Source organism: Condylura cristata, unplaced genomic scaffold (genome assembly GCF_000260355.1).
Source record: "Condylura cristata isolate star-nosed mole 26May11 unplaced genomic scaffold, ConCri1.0 scaffold00010, whole genome shotgun sequence".
NCBI classification, from domain to species: domain Eukaryota; kingdom Metazoa; phylum Chordata; class Mammalia; order Eulipotyphla; family Talpidae; genus Condylura; species Condylura cristata.
Genome location: NW_004567111.1, coordinates 53094027 through 53111315, shown reverse-complemented (window position 1 = coordinate 53111315; position 17289 = coordinate 53094027). Strand labels below are relative to the sequence as shown.

General features: G+C 34.6%; 1 protein-coding gene across 10 annotated transcripts in view; it reads right to left on the bottom strand.

Annotated features, from left to right (window-relative positions):
• Nucleotides 1–17289, bottom strand: part of CAB39L (calcium binding protein 39-like) — an 86781-nt gene that overhangs the window by 47461 nt on the left and 22031 nt on the right. Inside the window, exons 4-6 of one of the 10 annotated variants that reach the window (XM_012723309.1) lie at nucleotides 8876–8902; nucleotides 7854–8013; nucleotides 2377–2414 (exon numbers count right to left, since the gene is read on the bottom strand). The exons of 2 other annotated variants lie outside the window; for them this stretch is intronic. The gene's annotated coding sequence lies outside the window, so the exon portion shown is untranslated. Of the gene's footprint in view, nucleotides 1–2376; nucleotides 2415–7853; nucleotides 8014–8875; nucleotides 9287–17289 lie in introns of those variants that run through there. 7 more of the 10 variants (XM_012723303.1, XM_012723306.1, XM_012723311.1 and 4 more) reach the window with 7 other exon arrangements.

Genomic DNA, 17289 nt, shown 5'->3' with positions numbered 1-17289 from the left:
ATATTTGTCTTTAGTCACTTACTGTTCACCATCACTTACTATAAGAGAAATAGAAATCATAACCAGGATGCGATACCACCTCACACCCATGGGACTGGCCCATATCAGAAAGAACAAAAACAAGTGGAACATTCTTACACTATTGGTAGGAATGTAAACTAGTGTATCTCCTATGGAAAATAGTATGGGAAATGTTAGAAATAGTAAAAATGCATCAGCCACATGATCAAGCATTTCTATTCCTAGGCATCCACCTAAAGAATGCAAAAACATTAACTGTACTCCTATATTAACTATAACACTATTTATAATAGCCAACCTAAGAAACCAACCTAAGTGAGCAGAGATATGTAAGTAGATTAGGAAAATGTGGCATATGTACTGAATGGTCTATTACCCAGCTGTAAAAAAGGATGAACCCTTTTTGCAACAATATGGATGGAACTGGAGGGACTTATGCTATGACAAACAAGTGAGAAGAAGAAAAACAAAGTACTGATGGTATCACTTATATGTGGAATGTAGAGAAGCAAAACAAAGGTCAGAAAACCAACAACCAATAACAAAATGTAAAAATCTAACTGTAGAGTTGAGGTTATCAGAGAGGGATAGGAGGAGGGCAAAATGGGGAGTGAGTACAATGTACTATGGTGGGGGACTATGGATATCTTAGTGGTGGGTATCAATTGTAGGGGGTGATCCTATACCTGTAAATCGTATACAATGCTGTACATCACTATTATCTCATGAGAAAAGAAAAGCTATTAATAATAAAAAATCATAAGCAAAAGAAAATGGCAAAAGGCATTTTAAAGAGGGTATTTATAAGATAAATAAGAATGAAAAGTTGTTTGATATGATTAAACACTAGGGAAATGCAAATTAAAACCACAGTAAGGTATTAACTATACACATAGCAGAATGACTAATGAAAAACAGCAGTAACACCAAATGCTGGTTAGGATGCAAAGAAATTGGATTACTCATACACTGCTAGTGGCAATATAAAATGGTATAGCCACTTTAATAAAGAACATGGCAGCTTCTTACATTAGTTACATTTATTACAGAAGTTATATTCATTATTTAGAATGAACATGCAATTTCTTCAATAAAACAAAGAGACTCGAGAAAATCCACATAACAGAAAATGACATAGTATAAAAATCAACTTATTTTTTAATAGAAAGACTGAATATTACTAAATGTACTACCACTTAAATATATATTATTTCTATAGTCCATTGTTAGATATAATTCCAATCACAAATTCAAAGAAGTGTTTGGGAACTAAATTAAGCAAGAATACCAAGAAACAAAAGATAAATTTCTCTAAATTCATTAATTTTTTGCACTGTCGCTCATTTTTGTACAATATTTGATTTATCCCCTCAGGTTTAATCTCCACAGTTCTCCCACCACCATATTACCAGTGAATCATTACTAGGCCCTTGTGTTCTTACTGTCCCTGCTTTGACTCCTCTTCTTCCTGCTCCTCGAATTTATAGTCAGTTTGCAAGTTTTGTCTTCCTTTTTGACAGTTTGTTTGGTTTCTCTATATTCGACACTTAAGTGAAAACATCCAGTATTCAGCTTTTCCTTCTTATTTTGTTTAGCATAAGAAAGGATACATTTTTACAAGGATTATCACTTAGGAAGGACTATTACAAGTATTATAAAGAAGCCTCCCTGGTGGCTTAGGTGTTAAGTCTCAGCACTCATCATTGCTGCAGCCTGAGCCTGACCCCCTGCCAGGGAGCTGACCCACATGTAGAGTAGCAGACCTCTTCTGTCTTGCCCACTGGCTGCTCCCCTCAGCAGTGTATTTCAGTCAGTCTACTGATGCATCTGATGCATACTGATGTCTCTGATGCATCCTCTCACCCTCTGCACTTCCGGCCTACACCCAATTTCTAAAAAAAAAGTTTTATAAAGTACTACATGTAAAACGGTACCACAAGAAAAACAGATCAATGGAGACATCAGTCCTCCTACTCGCCTATGACTATGTCTGTGTTTCTCTTCACCACCTTCCCCTTTGCAAAGGGGAAATTATTACATGAATGAAACATAGAAGACTAATGTAATTATAAAAGATCAAGATGAATACGAAAGCTATTAAAGAATAATTTATATAGCTAGTGGAAAACCACAAAGGAGGAAATACAGTTAAACACATAGTTAAAAAAAAAAAAAAATCAGCCTCAAAGTGAAAACCTATTTTGGGCATCATATAATTAATACTTTTTAGTATTTTGACAGGTCTCTATTTTGTTAATGGTAAGATGCAAAAGGTTACTTCATTCCTCATTTTCAGGAATAAACTGGTATAGTAATATGCAAATCTGGATCCAGAATCTTTAAATGTTCACCAACCTCTGACTTAGTAGTAATTCCACTTCTTGTAATTAATCCTAAGAAAATAAAGAATTATCTTGTTATCTTTATAACTTTTCTTTCCACATTTTAAACATTTTAAATGTGTCTTATAATTCTTGGAACCTTACACTAATGGATTTTTTTCTTTCTTAGTGATACATGAAAATATATTAACTTATAGTCAATGATTACATATATTTAATGAAATACACTATATGGCCATGAAAATGTTTTTATAGAGTGTAGAATATATTAAAAATGCTATTAAAAATAGTATCCCATATTACAGAACACAACTACAACTATGTAAAAGCAAACAAAACAAATACAACAAACCTATATGTGGAAAAATAATTTTTAAATTAATGGTGATTGCCTCTGGATAGTTGGCTTATGGATGTTTAATTTTCTTCTTCCTTCAAGTTTTCTATTTTTTCCAAACTTAACAGGCCACTCAAATGCTTTTATAATGGCAACCTCTTATATACAATAATTTTAATGACTAAACAACCATTTTTTAGAGTTCAATTTGTGGAATATTTGATCATATTTTTCAAAGTATTAGTGAAACAAATATGAGTTCTGTTACTCTAGCTATAAAGTTTCAGAGAGTAGTGCTTGGCTCACATCCTGGAGAGAAAGCCAAGAAAGATTATTCAGTTCTGTTCCCAGGGAACTCTAGCCTTTCAGATTTTGTAGTATGTTTTGGCAGGATTAGCTTTCCAAATACACAGTAAAATATTTCATATTCCCTAACTTACATGTGAAGGACAGTAAAGATGGCCCAATGTTAATCACTCAAGTGAGTCATATATAAGTATGTCCAGTGCCTTATGTGAAGAGGGATGAAAAGAAAAGTTGGGAGTAGAGCTCCTATAGGGTATGAAATGCCATCATCATTGTTGTTTTAAATACTTTTTTAAAGATTTAATTATGCATACAAAACTTGGGGTACAGGCCAGAGGTCCAGGGGTGGTACAAGGATTCCCCAGAAGCAGAATGGGGAGCAGAACAGGCTGACTAACAAGGCACACCGCTGAGGGGAGCAGCCAGAGAGCTGCTCCATGTTGTGCCATGTGGATCACCTCTAGGGCCAGGGATCAAATTGGCACTGCAGCGGCTGTGGCTAGCTTGCAGTGCTGTGTCCTAAGCCCCTGGGCCACCAGGGAGGGCCTGTTTTAAATATTTTAAAGGGGAATAATGTCTACCTGTAGGTGGCAAGAGTATTTACAGGTCTTTATGTCTAAACTCCAACTATGTGCTGTTCAATAATAGTTCTAATTTCAAAGGTTTCCCACAGAAGTTTGAGGACATGGGAGATTTATCTCTGAATCAACAAAACTAAGATTTCCATAGGTCAAACCATAAAAAATATCAATTGCCAACAACTCAAGGGTAAACTTTCTTTTCCTTCACATGCTTAACTTTACTATCAAACACTGAATGAGAGGAGCATTCCCCAGAATTTTCCCTAGATTTCTAATTTAAACTTAAACCACAGATGCTTCTTGATTAATTAAAAATAAAATAAACCTATCACTACACTGAAAAATTCGGAAAACTCCAGTAGTTATCATTTTTTATCTCTACTTATCTCTTAGGGATCAGACAGGACTAATACAACCAAAAGTGCATCGTGGCAAATAATTGGACCTATAAAATTCTTTCTAAAAAATCAATGGGGGTCATCCCTGATGGCACAATGAGTAAGGACGCAGCACTGCAAGCTAGCAAAAGCCACCTCAGTGCGAGTTCAATCCCCGGCCCTGGGGAGGCCCCAGGCCTCTCCTGACCAAACCATGGCTCCCCTCAGCAGTATGTTTTGTCCATCAGCCAGTTCTGCTCCCTGCTCTGTCTCGGTGAATCTTCTCACTGCCCCTGTACCTCTGGACTATACTCCAGTTCTGTATGCATAAATAAATCTTAGTTAAAAAATAAAAGTCAATGGGGGCCCTCCTACGTGGCGCAACCGGGTTAAAGGACAGCATGATGAAGCTATCTGCAGCCACTGCAGCACAAATTTGATCCCTGGCCAGGGAGCTAACCCAGATGGAGTGGCAGACTTCTCCTGTCCTGCTCGCTGACCCACTCAGCAGTGTATTTCAGTCAATCTGCCTGTTCCGTTTCCCACTCTGTCTCTGGTAAAACCTCTCACCGCCCCACTCCCCCACCTCTGGCCTATACCCCAGCTCTTGTACGCATAAATAGATCTTTAAAAGAAAATCAGTGGGACAGAGGTTATATGAATGTTTACATTTGTCAATAGTCATTGATCTCTTCTCTTAAATGGATTCATTTGATGAATATAAATTTCAAAACTAAAAAAGTATACCTAAAAGTTCCACTGTATTTGCAGTACCCTAACAGCTTAGCCTTCTCCTTTCCCCCCACAACTTGCAAAATCTTAATTTGGAATTGTAATTATGGAGATTTAAAAAAAAATCATAAACCATATCATATGGTTATATGTATTATGACACCAAATTACAAAACACTTTATTATGTATACTAAAGTATTCAATCAATCAATATCTTCGATTTTTCAACAACTTTATTTAAAATAGATATCCTAAATGTAATCAGAAGATATGGTAATTGAATTTTGACTTTGAATTTTGACTCCCTTAGAAGTGAGTGAAAATCAGTAGACAATAAAGTACAAATAAGGTCTTTCACCGATCACTCATTTTCTCAGTTCAAAATGACTAAAAAGTATTTTGTTTTGATAAGTTTTATTAACTGAGCTTAAGAGACATTTTCTAAAAATGATTAATTTGCATAGAAATGGAAAATTTGTGAGAAAGATTTATGTATCCACATTCATCTAGAAGCCCAGATTAGACTTATATCACAATAAAAACTTTCGCAAAAAGGGAAATAGGTACTTCAGAACTGCTCCTTAATTCTTATTATAACCACTGAAAGAATTGTAAAATATAATTTAAATAGAATAAAATAGGAAGATATAAACTAATATATGTTATAAATAACAATCTTGTGGACTACTGTTACAGAATGCAAAACAAAAACAATAACTTCATTTATCAGATTTATAGTAATATCTCTGTTAGCAGCTCCATCCAGTTGTTAGAGCTAAAATTTTCTGCATCACTTAGCTATTTGAGGTTGCCAATGAGTGATTACTTTACATGAAAACTTCACAGCATCAATTTGTAGCAGAGATGTGAATGAAGCTTAGGTCATCTCAAAACTTAGTATCTGTCATGAGATTATCCAATGAATCAATGAAATCGACAAATGATTATTTTTCAAAATAGAATTATCGAGGGGCACTCAATTCATTTTTTAGTTTTTCCTATAAGCATCTACTTATTATACATAATAATCATAAAATTTTTATTTACTGCTATGAGTATTCAGACAATTTAATAGTTATAGTGTGAAATACAACTTTCAAAGCTTCAATTAGCTCCAGTGCTTGTCTACAAACTGTGTATTTATAAAAACAAGGAAGAGTAAGGATGAAAGTGATTCAGCTAGTTATCTCTTATCCTACAGTCTTTCAGGTTTGTACACATTTTTCTGGTTGTGGAGGTTAATATAATACTTAATACTCCCAAAGTTGATAGAGAATAGATGAGTTTCTACAAGAAAATTTAAAAAGTCACAAAACTTATAAAAGTATATTGTCTCATTTACAAATCGTAAAGTTTTTCCATAAACCAGTATTTCACTATTAATGGAATACTATATAGACCATAATTTAAAAAAATAGTAGTAGAGTTTCAAAAGATTTTTCCTTTGCTAAGGGAATGTCAGTTCAATATTATTTTTAAGTCTCATTATAAATACATATGTACACAGACATATAAACAGATACTCAGATCTCAGAAATAGAAAATTATCCAAATTATTCTACCTTATTTTATTTAATCATCTAATAAACATTTATCAAACATTTATATTCCATAAAACTATTTGAAATCACTATTTTTCAACTATGACTTGAAAGATCTAATCAGAAAAGTTGTTACTACAACTCATTTAAGTATATTCTGCATTTTTTATCTTATTACATGTTTAGTGTATTACTTAAAGAAACTTAGGGTGAGTATAACTACATAGGTCACATTTCTTCACATGGATCCTACTAAGCAAATAAAAATACATTACTCTTCTGAGTTCTACTTGATATCCTTCTTCAAAATGTCCCATGTACTCAAGATATCTAGCTTTTAAGTATCTTCCCTGGTCGCATTCCCTATTCATTCAGTACTGTCACCAAGTTTTACCAAGGAGTTTTTTTCCCTATTAATAGGCCTATTCTTTTCTACTATTGTTTTGTTTCTACAATTCAATCAATTCTTCCTCCTAAGAAGGCAGGTGTATTAAATCTCTTTCCTTTTTTGGATACCTTGGAAAAACTACTCAGTTCCATTTTGTGACTCAAATAAAAATCATCACCTAGTAAACCATTTAATAGGTAACCAGTTGTGTGCCAAACACTGGGCTAGAGCTCAGAAACAGCTCATAAGCATAAAAGCAAGGGCTACAAACATTCCTATAGCAAGAAAAATAAAAATTACTGATTTAAATGTGAGACAAGATCTCATTAGCATTACAATCAATTCTTAAAGTACCTAGAAATTCTATGTATAAGCATACTTCCAAATAGCTATCCAACTCACTAAATTTGTTTTTCTTCAAGCATTACATTTGGGAGATAGGAAAATGTCTTTTCAATATAATTGTTTTTATACTCAATTTTATTACTAGAATTTATTTTATTTTTTATTTTTTTTCAGGGTGGCAAATTTTTTTTCTATAATGTGAGTAAAAAATATTCTCTGCAGAAAATAAAATCCAATAACCATTTGTTTCCCAAAGAAGATGAATCCAAAGCCCAAAACCACACTTAAGAAGTTAATTTATGAAACATAAGGATTTATAGAGATTATTCTCTACTTCTATATTTAATTCTTATGGGCTCAAGTCAGGTAATAACACTGAATTACTAGTTTAAGATAAAAAACTAATCTGAAAATTGTGAAGCTGTTTGCAAATCTTCCATCAGTTTTAAGAAGGACTAAAAGTACAGAGTTCTGTAGATAAGTAAAAGTTATTTTGTGATATTGTCTTTACTACTGACTTTTAAGTGTTATAATACTGGTTCAGAAAAGCTTTCCACAGGGCTTTTGCACAATGGGCAAAAAAAAAAAAAAAAAAAAAAAAAAAACTGGATCGGAAGAGCACACGTCTGAACTCCAGTCACTGCTCGACATCTCGTATGCCGTCTTCAAAAAAAAAAAAAAAAAAAAAAGAGAAAAAGAAAAGAAAAGAAACTTCACAAAAACCCACAATACAAAACCTGTTCTACAGGCTTCTACACAGAGGAAATAATAGAGCAAGTACAGCCATTTTATATTATGTCTAGATATAAACTCTTTTAATATGTTTACTGACACTGCTGAAGTTTGTACTTCAGCTAAGTTGAGCTGTCTTACAGGACTTACTTGAATCAATAACTCAGAACATATTTTTTGAAGCTGGTAGAAAACAGATTAGAAACTTTGCTTAGCACGGTGATTCTTTATGCAATGACTCAGTTGAGCAGCTAACACTATAAACTTCCTTCCTCCCACAGAAGAATGATTATATGCCTTCCATGGATTCCTTTTAAAAAAGACATAAAATTAGCATACACTCTTCTATATTATGATTGGACAAATAAAAGTTTTTATTGAAAATGAATACATATTTTTAAGAGTTTATTCTTCTTTGCTCTGTTGCTTTCATACATGTGTACGTGTGTGTGTATAAAAAGTTATAGGAGCCCCATCAACAGAACAATATTATATGAGCTTATGAACAATATGAACAAACACTGCTTTATTATTTAATTTGTAATCCATGTGCATTCATATCATTTCAAATGGTACGTTTCCTACATAAAAAAAAAAAAATGCCTGATTTTCATTTTCATCACAGAACTTTCCCAAAAATCATGTCAGTTATTAGATCTAATATGTTAGGCATTCAACATTTAAATTTTAGATTCTTTTAATTAAGGATATCATTAAGACTTCTATTTGAATTGTGAGGGAATGCTGTACCTCATAGTAATTGATGATAGCAAACATCACAGTAATAATTTTAAATGCATTGATGATAAGCAGATAAAAAGACTAATTCTGAATTCTCACACAGAAAGAGAAACATAAATAATGGTATATTGTCACTGTTCTTGTTTTTGGAGACTCTTTGAAAATAAAAACTCATTTCCAAAATAAGATATTCCATAGACACAGAACAGTTGGTAATGGTTCAAGTGCCTCAGGCAACAGAGAAGTATTGTTTTGTAGTTGTTGTTTTTTTTAACCTCTCCTAGTAACAGCAGCCCATCCTTATGCACAAAGAAACAAGGTTAACAGTTAAAAATGAAGATAAGCAATTCTGTAAAACCCCAACTAAAACTAAGGTTTACCATATTAACTCCACTTCTACATGCCAATATAGATAACTGGTTGCTACTTACCAAATGTTAAAGAATCTCCAGGCTTGTCTAAGAAACAAAAAGTAGACACATGGTGAGGTGCTGAAGACAGCTCTCTGGGCTCAAAGCACTTTAGATGAAACAGCCTTTATCTTACATTTAAAAGTGGGTGCCTCCTATTACCAAAGCATGGCAGAGTAGAGAGTTTCCACAATCCTGTCTTGACTTTCTGTCTCTGTTTGAGGAGTAACAGTTACCACCGGAAAACGTTAGCAGAAAAACGATCACTTGAACACTCTCACAGGGCAGCTGTAAATTTCCACTCTCTGCTTGCTCTCAGATTCCAAGCCTTGCTTGTCTCTTAATCTGTCACAGGCAGTTCTGTTTCTGGTCAAACCAGCTTGCTTAGGAGTTCTCCTCTCCCTTTCTAACATACTCTTTTAGGTGCCACACAGTCACAGTTCCCTTTATTTCTTCCTCCCTCCCACTCCTGCAACGTCACAAGAATGTGTGTAAAGCAATTAAGGTCGAAACAAATTTAATCCTTGTCTTAAAAAAAAAAATCCTAGGACAAACAAAAAAAGATTTCCCCATCACATTCCCTCCATACATTCTATGCTTGTTCATGCATGGGTTCCTGTCAACAGATTAAACTGGACTGTCATCGTGTTTTAAAAATGTAAAGTTTCTAACAAAGACCTTTGATAATCATGGTAACAGATTCATCTGCTAATGTTAGTTCCTCAGGGAAGACGCTATTTCTAGTTGTAATAAGAAAGTAGAGCAACAAATACTCAAATAGGAATTTAATCTTGAGATTTAAAAAGGAAGATTTCAGAATTATAATATTCACAATATAATGGTGTATAATTTTGTGGAAATTTATTGTATTTTAAAATAGAGTATATTTTGAAAGTTAAATGCAATATTTACATTTATTTATAAAAGGGCATATTTAAAATAGAAAAATACTGACATCAAAAATATTGAATAGACCTGCTTAGATCAGCTATCTGCAAAGCATATTATTTTGTTTACAAAGAAATCATTGCCCATAGTATTACTGGTCCGGATGCATAATACCTCTTCAGTGAGAATATGTCTCAAGGCAGTAACAACAACAACAAAAACAACAAAATAGTATTTTTCCACTATTATAAATGTGTAATTACGGAGTAATGTATTTTAAAATTATCGTTTCGCTGCAAGGATTGTGGATGATGGTTGGTGATAGGCACAGATGGTATTTGTAGGATTCTTTGGAATTAAGAGGTAACATGTTCAGCTAGGAATACATGCTGGCTCTGGAGAATACTAGTCAGAGCCTGCTTTGGAGTTCTGTTCAGGTTTGTTAGCTTCAAAGAATTTTAAATTCTCTGACTTCCACTCTGGTTTTCCAATCAAAATTCTCGACTCAACTCTTCTGATGACACATCTTTCACATACAGAGCTGATGAATTAGTGATTAAACTTATTATTATGTTAATCTTACTCTACAGAACTAAACTATCTTAATAATATAAGCTTAAATAGAGAGAAAGGTAAATATCTGTGAATACTTGTTTGTAATCCCTAAGGAAAAAAGTTAAACCTAAATACATATTTACTTAGAAATATGTATTTCTTAATCTAGTTCATTTAAAATAGACTTTCAGAATTTGTATGTATTTTAATTTGGTTTTACTTAACATCTAAAAAACAGGTATCAAAAAAACTAGTAATTCTCTGGTAATTATTCCTTAAATTAGTTGTTTTATAAAATACAGAGTTTTATTTCCTATTTCAAAAGAAATGTTAAGTGGAAATGATCCTAAATATATCATGTTAAGTAATTCCTATTTTCCCGAGCCTAAGATTGTATTTAAAAAATTCCATTATAACTGCAGAAATTGAAGAATTTGTAAGGGTGATGCTCGGAATAACTACAATGCCAGTTTTTTAAAAGTCACTTTAATACAATGCTAAGAATTTATTTCAGTTTAATTCTAAGGCACAAAACAAAAACAAAGCATTCAAAATACGTAAGTGATCATACTGACTGCATATATCTTTGATTACAAATAAATGCCATTTTTTAAAAGAACATAAAAAAGAAACATAAAAAGCAACCTTATACTAGGCCACAGAGAAATCAATGCATTTCTGAAGGAAACATGACCCAAACTTCATTCTCTGTACATAAGTAAAAAAAAATTGTTATATTTAAAATTTTCAACAGATATGCAAGTGTTCTTTTAAAAACTCTATTAGTACTTGAAAATTTATGAAGACCATTCTTCCAAAAATTATTTGGACAGAGGATTAGAAGTATACTAGAAGGACTTGTGTTTTAGGCTAGACAAGAACTAGATCTATTCTGCAGACTTACATAACTAAAAAAAATTTAATAATATATATAAACACTAATTTTCAGACACTGGACACCTGGCAACTCAGTCCAGTAATCCCTGAGTAAAGGGAAATAAACAAGGTAAGCCTTATAGTTGCCCCCGGCAGCAGAGCAGGAAGGAAAACTCAAACAGTGTGGCAGTCACCCAGAGTTAAAGAGATACAGTTGAATATTCAAGAAAGCCAATGTGACTAAAATTCACAGGGCAGAATACTAGAGAGAAGAAAGCTGCAAAGTGAGCCCCAGAACTACAGAGATCTCCTCAAACTGATCAGCAAATGTCTATGAGAAAACTCTCTAAGGCAAAGGCAAGAACCACTGGAGAAGAAGCAGGCGGAAGAAGTCCAAGTACTCATACAGGGCTGAGAATAGTTCATGTTCAATATCCAGAGTGAAGAAATCTCGTAACAGATGGAAAATGGGTTGAATACCCAGAAGGATGTTGTTAAAGCAGTGTGGCTAAATTAAAGGTTATTGTGGTTCCTCCCAATAGAGTTTCCAAGTAAGTCTTGAAATGATCATATTCTTTGCAAATAACTGTATCCTAGACTAGGATTCAAAATAATTTTTAGTATCTAGCATACAACCACAGAAAGTTCACAAAGCTGGCAACTATTTAAAAATTACCAGGCATGCAAAGAAGCTGGAAAATAAAATGCATACTAAGGAAAGAACTCCATCAAGAGAAACTGGCTTAGAAATGACACAAATAAAAAAGTACACATTTGTACTCAGCTCACTCAGGTGAAGGAGCGTCTGGTGGTAGAGACCAGGATATTGGTCTATCAACCAGAAGAGCATCCTCTTTACAAAAATGAACCAGCCTAAAATGTCAATAGTGGCAAGACTGAAAGCTAACTTCAGCCTGAAGGTACACAATGTTATCAGAGATTTGTCTTTTTGCAATGCTTCTATTTATTATTTTTAAAGATTTATTTATTTATCCATAGAGAGATGGGGTACAGGTCAGAGGTGTAGGGGGTGAGAGGATTCACCAACAACAGAGTGGGGAACAGACTAGGCAGATTGACAAAGTACACTGCTGAGGGGAGCAGTGGGTAAGACAGGAGAGGTATGCTGTGCCATGTGGGTCAGCTCCCTGGCAGGGGATGGAACTCATGCTGAAATGGCTGCAGCTAGCTTCGCAGTGCTATACTCTAACCCCTTGTGCCACCAGGGAGGACCCTAAAATGCTTTCGTTTATATTGTCTTCATTCACAGTTGTGCTCTCTGCTGGTGGCAAAAATGACTCCTGACAGATTACATAGCCATGGTTCCCATTACCTCAAAAGGAAAGAAGCCTTGGAGTTTCTTAGTAACCATTTCAAACCCTAAAAAATGCCAACTCAGGCAAATTCCATGGGCTAATAACCAAATTCACAAGAATGGGGCGTTCTCATTGACCAGCTGGCTGAGTGTATTAGTTTGGGTACTAAGTGATTGACAGGCATTAAGAGGTAGGAGAAAAGCACAGTGAAAAGCTATAAAAAAGCAAATTCAAGTCTATCCAGTGAATAGTTTACTCAGTCAAGTGAAATACTGGGTCAGATTATCTGCACTATGATTTAACTGCAAACATATAGTTGGATTCACTCAGTTACATTTGGGTATTATATAATAATGTTCTGCAGTCCAAACTGGTTGCTCAACATTTTGTATCTATCCTTTTCCCACATCAGTACTTTCAAGAATGATCCTGCCTAATGTTGAGCAAATTCTCCAAATGTGACTAACAGTGCACTCACCCTTGCTTATACTTGTTTTAGTTATTGCCTCCAGCTTCAATAATTTGCTGGTTATATGCTCCTCAAATTTGAAATATCTCCATATGGTCTAGCAAGCTATGGCTCAATCACAAATTTAATCCTCCCACCTCTTCTCCAAAACATCTAATAAACAAGGCAAGGGAAAGGGAAAACAGGACACTGGTACATGAAAATGTGAAGTAGAGAACTATCACCCTAAAATCTATATCATATTTTGCTGCACAGGAAAAGCTAATTTCCCTGCCATTGGAAAAGGAGTGAGTTCCTTAACTACTAAATTAGTTGCCTTTGGTAACTAGATCACTGGGAGAATCGCTTTATCAATTACTTTCCAAAATCACATCTGAGAGGGTCATAGTAGGTAGCCCATTTGATTTTCAGAGCAACCTTATTCTTTTGAATTTTTATTTTTTTAAGATTTATTTATTTATTCATACAGAACTGGGGTACAAGCCAGAGGTGCAGTGGTGTTGAGAGGATTCACCAGAGATAGAGTGGAGAATAGAACAGGCCGACTGACAAAGTACACTGCTGAGGGGAGCCAGTGGGTGAGACAGGAGAGCTCTGCCACGCCATGTGGGTCACCTCTGGGGCTAGGATTGAACTTGCAGTGAAGCGGCTGTGACTTGTTTGGAGTGCTGTGTCCTAACCTGTTGCACCACCAGGGAGGGCCCTGAATTTTTATTTTGATGATATAGTATAGTTATATACTGTAACTATACCTTTTTAAGTATTATAGATATATTTCAATTACAGCAAGTAAACTGACACTGTTTTGCATTCACATTTTCCCCTGCACCATCCATCTACAAAATTGCTTTTATCTTTCAAAACTGATACTATGTACCCATTAGTCCCTCCCAATCCCTGGCCAAGCACCATTCTACTTTCTGTCTATTAATTTGAAAATGAGCAGAATTCCATGGTACCTATCCTTCTGTAACTGGTTTATTTCACTAAGCATAATGTTAATATCCATCCATGTTATAGAATGTATCAGACTGCCCCTTCTTTTTTAGGGCTGAATAATATTCCTTTGTAGGGATCACATTTTTATTCAGTCATCCATTGATTGGCATTTGAGTTGCTTCCATCTTTTGGCCACTGTGAATAATGCTGCTTTGAACATGGGTGTACAAATCACTCTTTGAGACTGTTTTCAATTCTTTTGTCTCTATACCTAGAAATGAAATATTATGGATATTATAGCAATTTAAAAAAAATTCAGCAACTTTATTCATATCATAAAATAGGAATCATCCCAGTATTCACCAATAAGAATGGGTAAATTGTGTATATGCATGTAATGAAAAACCAAACAGGAATAAAAAAAGAAAAAAGTAACCAACTACTGAATCATACAACAAATCAAGTCCATTTGTTTCCAGGTCAGTGTTAGGGATCTAGATATTGACAGAAGGTGGAAAATTATATGCCTTTATTTCTCAAGCTTCAATTTCCTTGATGGTACAATGTCTTAGATTCTCAACTAGCTTTTAATAATCACTTTGCTTTTGGACTTCTATTAATCAAAAATAGCTATCAAAACTGAAGCAGCCATTGATGAAGCCAGTCTTCACTGCTCTACCCTTTATTCAAGTCCACAGATTAGACTGCTTCCATCATTGCCTGTTCTTCCAAGTAAATAGGGAAAATCACACAAAGCTAAATCCTAACAGATTGCTCATACTGCTACTTTTGTCCAACAAGAGACCAGTGGCAGGAAATACGTATTTCCTAACTTTTCTAAGTTCTAACCTTGACTTTTCTGGCTAATTGTATCTTCTCCTAGGTTCTTGCATAACTTTCTCATACTTCTTGTCTCCCTACTTTTACTCACACTAATTTTGTTCAGAGCTGTAATCACACTCACTGGAAAGGTAAATAGGCAAAGAGAAGGCATAGGAAGGTCGTAAGCTCTCGGATTCTGGGTACACGCAGAATCCTTTCCCATATAAGCACATTCTTTGTTTTCAATTTAAAATCTTGGAGTCAAATTCTACTCAGTTGGAGCTTTGCAAATCCACAAATTCTACTACCCATATTATTCATTTCACTTACCTAAGACTTTCCTTATTTATAACACTGTTATCATTAAGGACAATGGTTTAAAATCTTCCAACTGGAAGTGAAATCTGGATAGTCTTAGATAACATTTTCACTCTCTTTGATTGCAACTTATTCTTATCAATGGGTCATTCAGCATTTCTGACTGCAAGAAGACCACTTTATGCCTTTACCTTGCCCCTGTCATTTATTAAACCTCTAGCATTCGTTACGTAAAAAATTAAATTTCCATTTATCATTTCTACCCACTCCATTCTCCACTGCACATGCCTTTCTGTAGTTAATCCCTCCAGAAAGGGATCACACTCTATATTTTCCACCTGTTATTCTCTCCTGTAGTTACCTAAAGATAGGTTTAATTATGCTTCTAATGGTAAGGGTATAATAAAATTAGAACTTTAGAACTTAAGCATACAGTGTAAATTAAAATTTTTCTGTAAGGATACTAAAAACAAGTCGTAAAGTCTTAAGGTATTCATCTACATTTTATTTAATAATTTAGTATTACTACAAATGCACTTAATTTGTAATTTAAATCACTACAAATATATTCTAAAAAAATAAATATCCAAGAATATATACATGAATGTTTATCACAGTACTAATAGCCAAAAAAAAAAAAAAAAGGCTCTCCCTGGTGGTGCAACAGGATAAAGCACCACATTATGAAGCCCTACGAAGCCACTGCAGCATCAGTTCGATTACCCACTAGGGAGCTGACCCACAAGGCTGGCAGACCTCTCCTGACCGGCCTGCTGCTCCCCTCAGCAGTGTATTTCAGTATATCTGACTGTTCTGCTCCCCACTCTGTCTCTGGTGAATCCTCTTACCCACCACACCTCTGGCCTGTACCCCAGTTCTATATGCATAAATAAATAAATCTTTATTAAAAAACAAAACAAAACAAAACAACCAGAGTCAATTTTAAAGTCCCAAATTACAGGATTGGTTGTATTTAATCATGAGGCTACATACGGCAACGGCACTGTCTAATTAATCCAACCAAACAACTAGAACAGCCACGGGTCTTCAAATACACTGTAAACATCGGGCAGAATTCATTCATTCAATCATACAGAATACCACAGCCATGTTCTTTAAGAATACTGAAGGAGGACCTCCCTGGTGGCGCAGTGGGTAAAGCACAGCGCTAAGAAGCTTAAGCCACTTCCACATGAGTTTGATCCTTGCCTGCCCCGGAGGAGACCCACATGGTGTGGCAGACTTCTCCTGACCTGCTGCTGCTCCCCTCAGCAGTGTACTTCTCAATCTGCCTGTTCAGCTCCCCACTCTGTCTCTGGTGAATCCTCTCACCCACCACATCTCTGGCCTGTACCCCAGTTCTGTATGAAAAAACAAGTAAATCTTAAAAAAAAAAAAAAAGAATACTGAAGGAAATATTCTTATTAATAGAGTATCAAGTTAAAAAAATCCAAGACACTAAATTTAGTAAAGAAGATGTGACTCAAAAAATTATTCATGAGATGAATAATCCTAAAAATCACCACACTATGTAAAATCAGGCAGTAAGAACCAAGGAATTATATGGGGAATATGTGAAGTGTAATACCAAAATCCTGTCAGAGATATGTTTTTCAAAAACAGTAGCACAGTTATATATATATTAAATGTTTAAAAAAAAAACATACACATACAAACATTACAATATGGTTCTTTGAAAAACACATGACAGTACTTGCGGAGGTGGGTGTTAGAAAAGATGATACTATGAAATAGTAGAAATGGGATTATCTACAATCAGTTGGAAAGTTCTTATAGCAGACATGGATAGATGTGGTTCATATAACATGTGGTACACTAAGATAACTAATAGGTGTTTGAGGTGTATGTGTGTAAACTGTGTATTCCTGCAAGGGGTGGTTTGGCTGGCTGGTCTTGTATATTCAAATAGTGTTTCTCATAATGACACTACACAAAAAAACAAATGAAAAATCTGCATTATGCTCAACTTGTTCCCTAACACATCAATACATCAATCATATTGCAACACATCAAGTGTTAAGGCATTTGTTTTTACCATAAGATGTATGATATGTATAAGCTTAAAAATATTGTGGGCCTAATAAGCATATGAAAAAATGTCTAACATGACTTGTAATAAGGGAGATGCAAATTAACCATAATGATATACCACCTCACCCCAGTGAGAATGGCACATCTTCAAACAACCAGCAACAACAAATGTTGGCGAGGATGTGGAGAAAAAGGAACTC